A 13,225-nucleotide genomic window follows, 5' to 3' on the forward strand; every position below is an offset into this window, starting at 1 on the left:
ATAGTACAGGTTAAGAGCGAGTTCTGTTTTTTAAACCATTCTTTAGTTGAATTTGTATGTAACTCGGATCCTGTCTATAAAAACAGTAAACATTAAAGAAATAGTCCTCAAAATAAAGTACTACAGTTTAACTAGAAAGAAAAGATAGGAGGTTTACACTTATTTTTGTTCTTCATCCGTCCCACTGTTCCCTCTCCACCACCACATCCAACATTTCTCCCTCTCATCTCTCTCTTCCCCATGTATCTGTACCTCATTCCTCTCCCGCCACCATGTTCAATATTTCTTTCATCCTCCCTTTGCCCAACAATTCTCCTCTTTCTTCATTTCCCTATGTATACCATCTCTTTCCCTCTCACTCAGACACCCATGCCCAACAATTCTCCCTTTCTATTCCTTCCCCACCTTAGCATCTCTTTCCCTCACTTCCTCCATTCTTCCATCCTATGTCCCAAGTTCATGCTCCCTCCCTCCTTTCTTCCATCCTTTGTCTGAAGTTTGTGCTCCCTCCCTTCCTTCTGTGTTGGCTTCTCCCTTCCTATGCCAATGCAGTCCCTCTTCCTCCCTTCCTGTCCCAATGCGACCCTCCTCCCTTCCATGTCTCAACACGCCCCTCGTCATCCCCCTCTTTTCCGTGTCCCAAATTCATGCCTCTCGTGTTTACCTCCTCTAGCCATCTTTCTCCTCCCGGCTGCACTTCTGTTGGCAAAGCTGCGACAGTGGCTTCTGCACGCGGTCTGCTGGTCTTTGCGAAGCCGCAGTCCACTGATCGGAAACCTTCCCTCTGACATCAGCGTCGCAGGGAAGGCTTCCGGGTCAGTGGGCCACATGCACTAGCCCCCGATCGTGGCTTTGCAAAGACCAGGGAACCATGGAGCTGCTGCTTGCGGCTTTGCCAACAGAAGTGCGGCTGGGAGAAGGGAGCTGGGCAGAGGAGGCAAACACCTGCGGGAGACCCGAATTTGGGACAAGGGACGCTTTGGAACGCAGAAGGGAAGATGAGGATTGCATTTGGACAGGAAGGGAGAAAGAAGGGGTGCATTGGCACAGGAAGGGAGAGGCAGTACCCCAGTTTGTAAGTATGAGTTTGACGTAAGTCGAGCATTCTTAAACCGGGACTGCCTGTACTTCAGAACAAGTTCGAAAATGGTGCTTAGAGCACTGCCGGAATGTTTTATGTGGTCTGATAATAGCTCTCCTTATTGTGTCGTACTACATAAGACAAGGAAGTTATGTTTGTGTAACCATGGAGTACCTCCCCTTCATGGCACTGGGCCTGGGAGTCTGTATTTTAGGTCATCCTGTTAGAGCCCAAGGGAGAAAAGTTGTGTTCCAACTTAAGGCCCTAGCTTTATGATGATCGAAACTCCACTAAGAAGAACTCTGATTGTTTAAATTTTCTTTTCTGGTGGGCAAATGTTTGCTCCAGTTAAAGATTTGAAAGGCTGAACGCTGATAATTTGGGGCATGGTAATATATTTAAATTGGTATGGGGCCCATTGACATCTTATGTTACCTCATTATAATTGATTTTTGATTGTGAGTCATTTTTTGTTTATTTTGGTACAAATCCAGGGAAGGGTGGGAGGGGGGGGTGGTATTTTAGTCATAAGTTGATTTTTAAATATTTACACTTGGGATGGGTGGGAGGATGGAAGGATATGGCTAATAGGGTGAGGTTATTGGAGAAATTTATGTTTCTGTGTTTTATTAAATTATCATTAGGTGGGTGGGTGGGTAGGGGGAGGGGGAGAAATTGGTTGGTTATGTATATTTGAAAGTTAAATGTGCTTATGTTGACTTTTTATATATGAAGTCTTGCACTATTGAAGATTGTAAAATCAATAAAGATTTTTTTTTCAAAAAAACAAAACTCCACTAGGTGAAATCGGAGAAGTTCTGACAAAATCAGGTCATATCTCTTGCTTAGACTTTCAAAACAATAATTGATTTACTAGTGAAATCTTAAGTCACAGTACAACCAGCAGTAAAACACTTAAAAAAAAACCAAACAGGCAAGGATGTCCTTGATAAGTTTAGCATTTGGGTCTTAAAGAACAAAGAGATGAAACTGTATACAGATGACTTCCATTGATTTCATAGATTATCTTCCACCAGAATGACCCAAATCCTAAACCTACCAGGTTGGATGGGCATCTGATTGATCTCTGTATCTAGCTATTTTAAGCCGGCCTCTTCACAGCTGACCCACTATTCAGCAGTCTCTCCTCTTGCTTTTTACTCAGTCATTAAGTTCTACTTCATATATTCTTTGAGCCCTTCTCCCACACTAAGTCTTCCTGTGCTCTAGGGACATATTCCCTAGTGCTTCACCTTGGAGCAGGGGTGTCAAAGTCCCTCCTCGAGGGCCGCAATCCAGTCAGGTTTTCAGGATTTCCCCAATGAATATGCATGGGACCTGTTTGCATGCGCTGCTTTCATTGTATGCTAATAGATCTCATGCATATTCATTGGGGAAATCCTGAAAACCCGACTGGATTGCGATCCTCAAGGAGGGACTTTGACTACCCCTGCCTTGGAGAGTACCATCAACCTCTTCTCCCATGGTTTAACTCATTGCCAGCAAAGGGTGTCGAAACTCTGATATACAGTATTGCAGCTAGGCTAGGCCAAAAGTGAAGAGTGCTCCATGGCAGTAAATCAGTTATTTAGCATTTAAAACACTTTTTTCCCCCCATTTCCATGACAGTTGGCCTTGCCCATGAATCTAAAGGTAGTTTTACAGAAGCCTAATTTGCTAAACTTTAGTGCCTAATGCTTTCAGAAGGGAGAGTACTTGGGACTTGATCCGTGCCATTAGAACCTGTACGGCATATTTCAGCCTCAAAATGGCTTCCTGGAGGTTCGAAGTAGAGAATGACACGGTGACAAAATTCCCGTCCCCGCGGGAAACCATCTTCATGTCATTCTTTAAAGAGAGAGGGAAGAATCAGAGTATGAATGGCCACAACCACTGACCCACAAGCTTTGCTTTGAAGAATGCTGGTGTAGAAGGACCGAGGTTGAAACAGACACTACAGAATGACAGTCTGGTATCCAGAGCAGATATTGTGATGTCATAATGCCTCATTCCACCAGTGCCTAAGAATCAATCACATCAGTGATGTCACAATGGCTTCATTATCCTTGGCTCACATAAGAATCAGAGTATGAATGGTCACAACCTCTGACCCGCAAGCTTTGCTTTGAAGAATGCTGGTGTAGAAGGACCGAGGTTGAAATAGACACTAGAAAATGACATGGGATTATTTCCCGCGGTTATCCGCGGGGACGGGAACGGTGATAAATTTTGTCACCGTGTCATTCTCTAGTTCGAAGTACAGTCAGGTACATGGCTTGTGGCTGCCAGTTAAACAAGCAAAAGGCTCTTGACCCACATGCACTTAAATCTTAGCCAAAAGACCGAGAAGCAAACACTGCAGTTCACAAACTGAGATAAACCCTTTTTCTTCTGACAAAAGACCAGTAACAGGAGACACAACCGGACTGTAGTTTGCATTAAAACTGCTTTTGCTATTTCACCATAGCTGGTGGGATTCATATTTTCATAAACCCCTTGATTATGTTAATTTTGTTCATCTTTGTTAATATCACCTTGTTAATTTTTCTGCAAGCAAGCCCTAGAATTTGTAAAAACGAAGCCTTCGTCTCGACGTTTTTTTCTTTTTTAAAACTGGAGAATGCTGAACTTTAGTATTGCACACCACAGGCGTGGGCGGCATTTCGTTCTAAATTACTTTTGAAGTAATCGGGAAAATGCAGGATTTAAAGGAGAAACCATCATGCTTTTTCTTGATTAATTACATCAGCCTTCTTCCCCAAGTGGTTGTAAAATTAAGTTGCAATCTGTAAAATAATAAAGCTGTACTATTTCATTTCTGTGTGTGCATGGATCACTAATGCCATTGTTTTAATGTATGAAACCTATGCAAAAAAACAACACAATCCCAAAACAAAGAAAAGGCGATTTGATCACTTATGCAACTTTATCCACAATTATGAGAAGAAGATGGTCAGTGGTCCTTGATTTGCCATAAGATTTTGGAGGATATCAATTCAGATATTACTGACTTTTCCTGGAGACATAGAGTAAAAACCTCACTACAGGGGGGGAGGGGGCAGTTGTTGCATTGAATTTGGAATTTTTTTGTTAATTCTGTAAACCCTACTGCTTGTTTTACTAACTCTCTTTGGAACTGCATTTTTATAAGCGATATTGCTGAAGGGCTGTCGGATAAGATTTGCTTCTTTGCGGATGATGCGAAAATCTACAATAGAGTAGACACGCTGGATGGTGTGAATAACATGAAGAAAGACCTGGTGAAGTTTGAAGAATGGTCTGAAATTTGGCAGCTACAATTTAAGGTTAAGAAATGCAAGGTCGTGCATTTGGGCTGCAAAAACCTGAAGGAACGGTACAGTGTAAGGGAGTGAAGAACTTATGTGCACGACAGAAGAACGGGACTTGGGTGTGATTGTATGTGATGATCTTAAGGTGGCCAAATAGGTTGAAAGGGTGGTGGCGAAAACTGGAAGGATGCTAGGTTGCACAGGGAGAAGTATGGCCAGTAGGAAAAAGGAGGTATTGTTTGGCACCTTTATTCAGCTCAGCCAGTGAATTTCATCCCATACCTGCGGTGGTGCAGTGGTTAACCAGAAGCAGAGCCGTTTTCAGCTGGCATCAGTGCAAATAATTCACCGAGTTGTTCCTTCCATACGTTGGAAAACCAAAGAGCAGTAAATTGCTGCTGCCAAAGACACTAATCAGGGCGAAGCTGTCAGCTTGTTCTTCAAGAATTTTATGTTATGGATTTGTTCCATATGGTTCCTTATACATCCTGTGTAATTCCTACCCAGGACCCCCCGAGGAAGGCATTCTTTTTCGAAACACGGACCATGTCGGATCCATTCTTTGGAACACAACGCTTTGTTATCTTCGATAAAGATCCTGCATCCTGTGCATTGACTCTGCAGTTGTTGTTTTGTCTTTTTGGTCTTGCTACCTCATCTTCACTGCAGACCTGTTAAACTAAACTAAACCTTAGGCTTGTATAACGTATCCTATATAATAAAAGGCTAACTCGCGCATGCGCAGTCCTATTTTCGTGTTCCGTGCGCTGTAGGTCTGTGGCCGAAGGAGTGCGCATGCGCGCGAATACGTCACCACCCGATCGCCTCCACAAGCCGGACCGCAGCCAGACGACGTTATCCGTTTCTCCTGTCGCCGCCGCCGATCTCCGTTTCTCCTTTGCCGCCCACCCCCTTCTCTTCCCGCGGGTCCGAATGGCGATTCAAGCAGCGTGTACATCAGTCTCCACACGCTGCTTCGGGCCCTTCTACTGCCCTGATTTGCTCTGCCGCGTCTCTGATGATGTCATCAGGGACGTGCCAGAGTAAATCAGGGCAGAAGGGCCCGAAGCAGCGTGTGGAGACTGATGTACACGCTGCTGGAATCACCACCTTTGTAGTCCGGCCCGCGGGAAGGGGAAGGGACAGGGGCGGGTAGAGGAAACGCTAATGCTGCTGCACAGGGAACTGGTGGGGGGAGGAGGGAAATGGAGGGGAAGGGAATGCTGCTTTGGACGGACAGACAGACAGAGAGAGGAAGGGAAACACAAAGAAAATAAGAAATACACAGGGGCAGGTGCTCAGGGAACTGGTTTGGGGGGAGGGAAATGGAGGGGGATGGAATGCTGCTTTGGACAGACAGAGAGAGGAAGGGAAACACAAAGAAAATAAGAAAGACACAGTGGCAGGTGCACAGGGAACTGGTGTGGGGGGAGGGGGATGGAATGCTGCTTTGGACAGACAGACAGAGGGAGGAAGGGAGACAGAAAGGAAAGAAGAAAGACACAGGGTCAGGGAGATACACAGAAAGACAGACAGGCAAAGGGGGCCAGGGACAGAGACAGACAGAAAGGACAGCGGGAGCCGCGTCAGGAGGGGTGCGGGATGCGGCAGTGGGAACTTTTCCAATGGGTGCAACTGGGCAGCTGTCGGGAACCTCTGATCAGGGGCAGAGCAAGGTAAGAGTATCATAGGGATAAGAAGGAGGAGGGAGGATAAAAAAGGAAGGGATGCCTACTGCTGGACAGGGGGAGAAGGAAAGAGATGCTGATGGACAGGGGAGGTGAAGAAAAAATAACGGAGGACTAATGTTGGACAGGGGGAGAAGGAAAGAGGTGCTGCTGGACAGGGGGGAGGTAAAACAAAGGGAGAAGGGCTGCTGCTGCATAAGGAGAGCAGTGAAGGGGTGGTGGTGGACACAGTGGAGGTAAAAGGAAGGGAAAATGGACAGGGGGAGCAGGCAAGGGGTGGTGATGGACAGCCAAGGAAAAAGAAAGGCAGAAAGAAAGAAAGCGGCTAAGGAGAGAGAGAGAAAAAAAGACAGACACACACACATATGTTCTAGCACCCGTTAATCTAACGGGCTTAAAGACTAGTCTCCTCTATAACAGTAGAGCTTGGCACGGTTTACAAGAAATTAGAAAGGAGAACAGATACAATATGGATTTTGAAATAATATGGAGAGCAGCGAAATTTACAACTTTGAAAATAGCCACGTTTTCAAATGTTTTCGAAAGAGCCCAGATCGCGCAGCTGAACAGGAAAATTATTCCGCAGCTCGGTAATTTTGGAAAGTAGAGACTTCCCTAATTTGCCAATGTAGGTAACGCCTTTCAATGTAGGACTTTTCTTTGGTTTTCCTTCCGTAAGCTGACCTGATACTGTTTTTGCCATCGCCTCATGTCATGCCAAGCAACAAGCTAGGCACAGGAGAAATGTCAGAGTGGACCCAGAGGTGCCTGCAGCACTTGGGTCCTTCACACATCAAATGATGAAAAGGATAATGGGCCACCGAGGTAAAGAATCAGCAGTTTCCTTATTCTGAATAAATACATTTCTTAGATCCAGCAAAGATAAACAAAACAAAAGAAGAGAGAAAACACAGAGCCCATCTCCATTATGTCTTCCACAATTAAGTACCCTCTGTACTCTCTCCTGTGATTTAATCAGCACACATCCTTGGACCTGCACCTGTCAATTAGAAACACGAAAAATGTGAATGCTCAATAACACCATTAACCTCTAGGAAGCTGTCCAACTGCATGCTACAGACGCTTGCTGAAGTGTCTGTATCTGGGTATTTTTATAAGCTGGTATCTGAAATATATGCATGATCTTGACATAGCTGAATCACCCTCTTATTCTTCAGAGGTAAACAATATGGAGACCAATGAATAGAAACAGAGGAAAAATAATTGTATATTAGATGTGTGTCTTTGGACTGAGAAACTGTATAAATATTATAGTACTATGATGTGGAAGCTACTGGCACTGTAATTCCCTCATTGCCTGCCTAAGGGTGTAATATTAGGCAAACTGGGGATGCGTGGTCCGTTGTCGGTCCAGAGGAAGGCTACTAAAATGGTGCGTGGTCTTTGTCATAAGACGTATGGAGACAGACTTAAAGATCTCAATCTGTATACTTTGGAGGAAAGGCGGGAGACAGGAGATATGATAGAGACGTTTAAATACCTACGTGATGTAAATGCGCATGAGTCAAGTCTCTTTAATTTGAAAGGAAGCTCTGGAATGAGAGGGCATAGGATGAAGTTAAGAGGCTCCGGAGTAATCTGAGGAAATACTTTTTTACAGAAAGGGTGTCAGATATGTGGAATAGTCTTCCAGTATTGGTGGTGGAGACAAAGACAGCGTCTGAATTCAAAAAGTGTGGGACAGGCATGTGTGGGATCTGTTAGGGAGAGGAGGGGGATAGTGGATGCTGTGGATGGGCAGACTAGATGGGCCACTTGGTCTTTATCTGCCATCATGTTACTGTTTCTATAACCATAAAGTTCTATGACATCACAATGCAGGTGAAAAGAGCCTTAGCTTATAGGAAAAGGAGATGCAAATGTTAAGAGCCTTAGCCAATAGCGAGAGGAGGACATAGTGGATGTTGCAGATGGGCAGACTGAATGGGACATTTGGCTTTTATCTGCTGTCATGTTTCTATAATCATAAAGCTCTATGACCTCCCAATGCAGGTGTAAAGAGCCTTAGCCAATAGGAAGAGGAGATGCAAATGTTAAGAGCCTTAACCAATAGGGAGAGGAGGAGATAGTGGATGCTGCAGATGGGCAGACTGAATGGGACATTTGGCTTTTATCTGCTGTCATGTTTCTATAATCATAAAGCTCTATGACCTCCCAATGCAGGTGTAAAGAGCCTTAGCCAATAGGAAGAGGAGATGCAAATGTTAAGAGCCTTAGCCAATAGGGAGAGGAGGAGATAGTGGATGCTGCAGATGGGCCTTTATCTGCCATCATGTTACTGTTTCTATAACCATAAAGTTCTATGACATCACAATGCAGGTGTAAAGAGCCTTAGCCAATAGGAAGAGGAGATGCAAATGTTAAGAGCCTTAGCCAATAGGGAGAGGAGGAGATAGTGGATGCTGCAGATGGGCCTTTATCTGCCATCATGTTACTGTTTCTATAACCATAAAGTTCTATGACATCACAATGCAGGTGTAAAGAGCCTTAGCCAATAGGAAGAGGAGATGCAAATGTTAAGAGCCTTAGCCAATAGCGAGAGGAGGACATAGTGGATGTTGCAGATGGGCAGACTGAATGGGACATTTGGCTTTTATCTGCTGTCATGTTTCTATAATCATAAAGCTCTATGACCTCCCAATACAGGTGTAAAGAGCCTTAGCCAATAGGAAGAGGAGATGCAAATGTTAAGAGCCTTAGCCAATAGGGAGAGGAGGAGATAGTGGATGCTGCAGATGGGCCTTTATCTGCCATCATGTTACTGTTTCTATAACCATAAAGTTCTATGACATCACAATGCAGGTGTAAAGAGCCTTAGCCAATAGGAAGAGGAGATGCAAATGGTAAGAGCCTTAGCCAATAGGGAGAGGAGGAGATAGTGGATGCTGCAGATGGGCCTTTATCTGCCATCATGTTACTGTTTCTATAACCATAAAGTTCTATGACATCACAATGCAGGTGGAAAGAGCCTTAGCCAATAGGAAGAGGAGATGCAAATGGTAAGAGCCTTAGCCAATAGGGAGAGGAGGAGATAGTGGATGCTGCAGATGGGCCTTTATCTGCCATCATGTTACTGTTTCTATAACCATAAAGTTCTATGACATCACAATGCAGGTGTAAAGGGCCTTAGCCAATAGGAAGAGGAGATGCAAATGTTAAGAGCCTTAGCCAATAGGGATAGGAGGAGATAGTGGATGCTGCAGATGGGCCTTTATCTGCCATCATGTTACTGTTTCTATAACCATAAAGTTCTATGACATCACAATGCAGGTGTAAAGAGCCTTAGCCAATAGGAAGAGGAGATGCAAATGTTAAGAGCCTTAGCCAATAGCGAGAGGAGGACATAGTGGATGTTGCAGATGGGCAGACTGAATGGGACATTTGGCTTTTATCTGCTGTCATGTTTCTATAATCATAAAGCTCTATGACCTCCCAATACAGGTGTAAAGAGCCTTAGCCAATAGGAAGAGGAGATGCAAATGTTAAGAGCCTTAGCCAATAGGGAGAGGAGGAGATAGTGGATGCTGCAGATGGGCCTTTATCTGCCATCATGTTACTGTTTCTATAACCATAAAGTTCTATGACATCACAATGCAGGTGTAAAGAGCCTTAGCCAATAGGAAGAGGAGATGCAAATGGTAAGAGCCTTAGCCAATAGGGAGAGGAGGAGATAGTGGATGCTGCAGATGGGCCTTTATCTGCCATCATGTTACTGTTTCTATAACCATAAAGTTCTATGACATCACAATGCAGGTGTAAAGAGCCTTAGCCAATAGGAAGAGGAGATGCAAATGGTAAGAGCCTTAGCCAATAGGGAGAGGAGGAGATAGTGGATGCTGCAGATGGGCCTTTATCTGCCATCATGTTACTGTTTCTATAACCATAAAGTTCTATGACATCACAATGCAAATGGTAAGAGCCTTAGCCAATAGGGAGAGGAGGAGATGGTGGATGCTGCAGATTGGCAGACTGGATGGGCCATATGGCCTTTATCTGCCGTCATGTTTCTATCTTCAGTCTATATGGCTCTGCTCTCCAGATGCCTCTGATACCTTGAAAGCTTTGATAAGATTACATTTTATCTCTCCCTTCTCTGCATTTGGCTCTTGTTTCCCTTCAGGAAGTCTCTATTTATGTGCTGACACACACATGCATATGTGCACACCATGCGCATCTGCAGAAGCTGCAGCGGTTTGTTTCTTGAACTGTGTCCCGGCTTTCTATTCTTTGAGCAATGGGGCAGTGTGTTAGCATAGACGCGTTTGCCAGCACAGTTTTAATAAGTTAATAGCAGCTTGGGTACGTCTGTTATTGTGCACTATAATGGGTGATATTGTGCCACATGGAGAAGCACTATCGTAACAAACTGAGGTCAAAGCGCTGCCTGCCCCAGACAGTGGGAGGTGACATCTGTCGCATTATAAGCCTCGGTTTTCACAGTCTGTTATCTTATTTGTCACTGCTATTAATATTAAGTAAATGACAGTCTAAACTAAGGCATGAATGGAATTCCAGTGCTTATGCAAGGAGATTATAATACAGTTAAAAATGATTAAAGGAAAGATAACATTACAGTTTCCCCTACCTAACATCGGAAACCTTTTTTTGTCCCCCCATTTTCTCCATGTCCCTTTCCTTTTCTTCAGACCATAATTGTTTCCTATCTTATACATTTTGTAGTTCTCCCCCCCTATTTTTACCTCATGTTGAAAGGTATTAACGTAGAACAAAATCTTTTCCAGAGAAAGGAAAATGGTAAAACCAGAGGACATAATTTGAGATTGAGGGGTGGTAGATTCAAGAGCAATGTAAGGAAATTATTCTTTACGGAGAGGGTTGTGGATGCATGGAATGCGCTCCCGAGAGAGATGGTGAAAACGGTGACGTTCAAAAAAGCGTGGGATGAACACAGAGGATCTAGAATCAGAAAAGAATAGTAAATATTGAAGAGCTAAGGCCAAAACTGGGCAGACTTGCACGGTCTGTGTCTATATATGGCCGTTTGGGGGAGGATGGGCTGGGGAGGGCTTCAATGGCTGGGAGGGTGTAGATCAGGGGTGCCCACACTTTTTTTGGCTTGCGAGTTACTTTTAAAATGACCAAGTCAAAATGATCTACCTACAATAAAATTAAAAAAAACACAAAGCACCCTATACGCAGAGAAAATGTTAATTATCATTTGTATTTGGGGTTTTTTCCAGAGGTCAAGGCAGATGACTTTTAAAATATGCAATGTCACCTCAGTAACAACTATACAAAAATAGACAAATATACCCCCTCCCCTTTTTACTAAACCGCGATATGCTCATAGGCTCCCTGCGCTAAAAACCGCTATCACGGTTTAGGAAAAGAGGGCCATAGTGCAAAATATATAAATTCTCAAAACAGACACATTTTGATCACTAAATTGAAAATAAAATCATTTTTCCTACCTCTTTGTCTGGTGATTTCATGATTCTCTAGTTGCACTTCCTTCTTCTGTAAATCCAATATTTATTTATTTCTGCCTTTTCTTTGTCTCTCTTTCTCTCTCTCCCCCGCCTGCTTGTCTTTCTTTTTCTCTCCCCCTGCCCCCGCCCAAATCATCGGGCCGAATTCTCCATTTCCCCAATTCTTTCTCTATCCCTGCCCCCCTCCTCAAGCCACCACACCAATGTATCCCTGCTTCGCCGAGCCAGGCCTGATGCGTACAAGCGCTGGGCCTACAAGCCTTTCCCCCCCACCCCCGACGTCAATTCTGACGTCGGAGAGGAAGTTCCAGGCCAGCCAGGCAGTGATTGGCTGGCCCAGAACTTCCTCTCTGACGTCAGAATTGACTTTGGAGGTGAAGGCTTGTGGGTCCGGCGCGTTTTATATGCGCCTGGCTTGGCTCAGGGTGGCAGGAAGAACAAGATCACAAAGGCAACGCGTCGACCATTTGGGCACCCCTGGTGTAGATGGACTGGAGTGAGCTTTGACGGAGGCTTCAGTAGTTGGAACCTAAGAACAGTACCGGGCAGAGCTTTGGATTCTTGCCCAGAAATAGCTAAGAAGAAGAAAATAAAACCAACAAAGATTTAGATTGAATCAGGTTGGGCAGAGTAGATGGACCATTCGTGTATTTAACTGCCGTCATCTACTATATTACTATGGGCTCCTTTTACTAAGTGCTAGTGGGCTTAGTGCGCGCTGCACTGCCGCACGCGCTAGACGCTAACGCCAGAATTGAGCTGGCGTTAGTTCTTGGCGCGTAGCATGGGGTTAGCACCCACGGCAATGCAGCGCGCGCTAAAAACGCTAGCGTACCTTAGTTAAAGGAGCCCTATGTTTATGGGTTAGTCGAGTCTGACTTGTATATGTGCGGGGTTTTTTTTTGTTTGTTTTATTTATAATTTTGAATACATTACAATATCCAATAATTCAAAGGAAAAAAGGAAAATCACATAAAACAATACATAATCAAATCAAACATACATAATTCCTTTTAAGCCCACATTAATGGGGAGTACATCTTACTATCAGGTGCCTAGCCTGGGCCAATCAGGTCTTAGGATTAGTGGGGATGGGCGGACCCGCTATGCCTAAGGCCTGATTGATCCAGGCTTCTAGAGCCTGGGCCAATCAGGCCTTAGATTTAGCGGGGATGGGTCGGGAAGGGGCGGGCCCGTCTCATTTCCAAGAGGCAGGCCCGTCGGCTGGACGGCAGCAAGACTCGTCCAGCCGACCAACATGTAAAGGTTAGTTGGGGGAGGGAGGTTATTTTTTTTTGGGGGGGGGGGGGTTCGTAGGGCTTTCCGGCAGGAGGACTAGGCATCCTCCTGCCTGCGATTACCAGTTTGGGGGGAGGAGGGTTCCAGGGGGGTTCCGGCAGGAGGACTGGGCATCCTCCTGCCCGCAATTACCAGTTTGGGGGGGAGGGGGGTTCCGGCAGTTCCGGCAGGAGAACTGGGCATCCTCCTGTCGGCGATGGGACAGGCAGCCGCTATACTTATGGCAGCAGGGAGATCCCTTGCTGCCATAAGTATAGCGGCCGCTTCTACTTACAATGTAGACCAGCATTTTGCTGGCCTACATTTTAAGCTTCTCTTCCTCTACTAGGGAGACGCGTAGGGCCGCCTAGGTTCTCCTAAGGCCCTTAGACGAGCTTAGGCGTCTTGCGGGTCTCC

The 13,225-nt window shown here is 45.0% G+C and overlaps 1 protein-coding gene across 1 annotated transcript in view; it reads left to right on the forward strand.

Moving 5' to 3' along the window:
- SND1 (staphylococcal nuclease and tudor domain containing 1) overlaps window positions 1-13,225 on the forward strand; it is a 1,352,488-nt gene that overhangs the window by 1,236,268 nt on the left and 102,995 nt on the right. The window lies entirely within an intron of this gene.

Source organism: Geotrypetes seraphini, chromosome 9 (assembly GCF_902459505.1).
Source record: "Geotrypetes seraphini chromosome 9, aGeoSer1.1, whole genome shotgun sequence".
Taxonomy (NCBI): domain Eukaryota; kingdom Metazoa; phylum Chordata; class Amphibia; order Gymnophiona; family Dermophiidae; genus Geotrypetes; species Geotrypetes seraphini.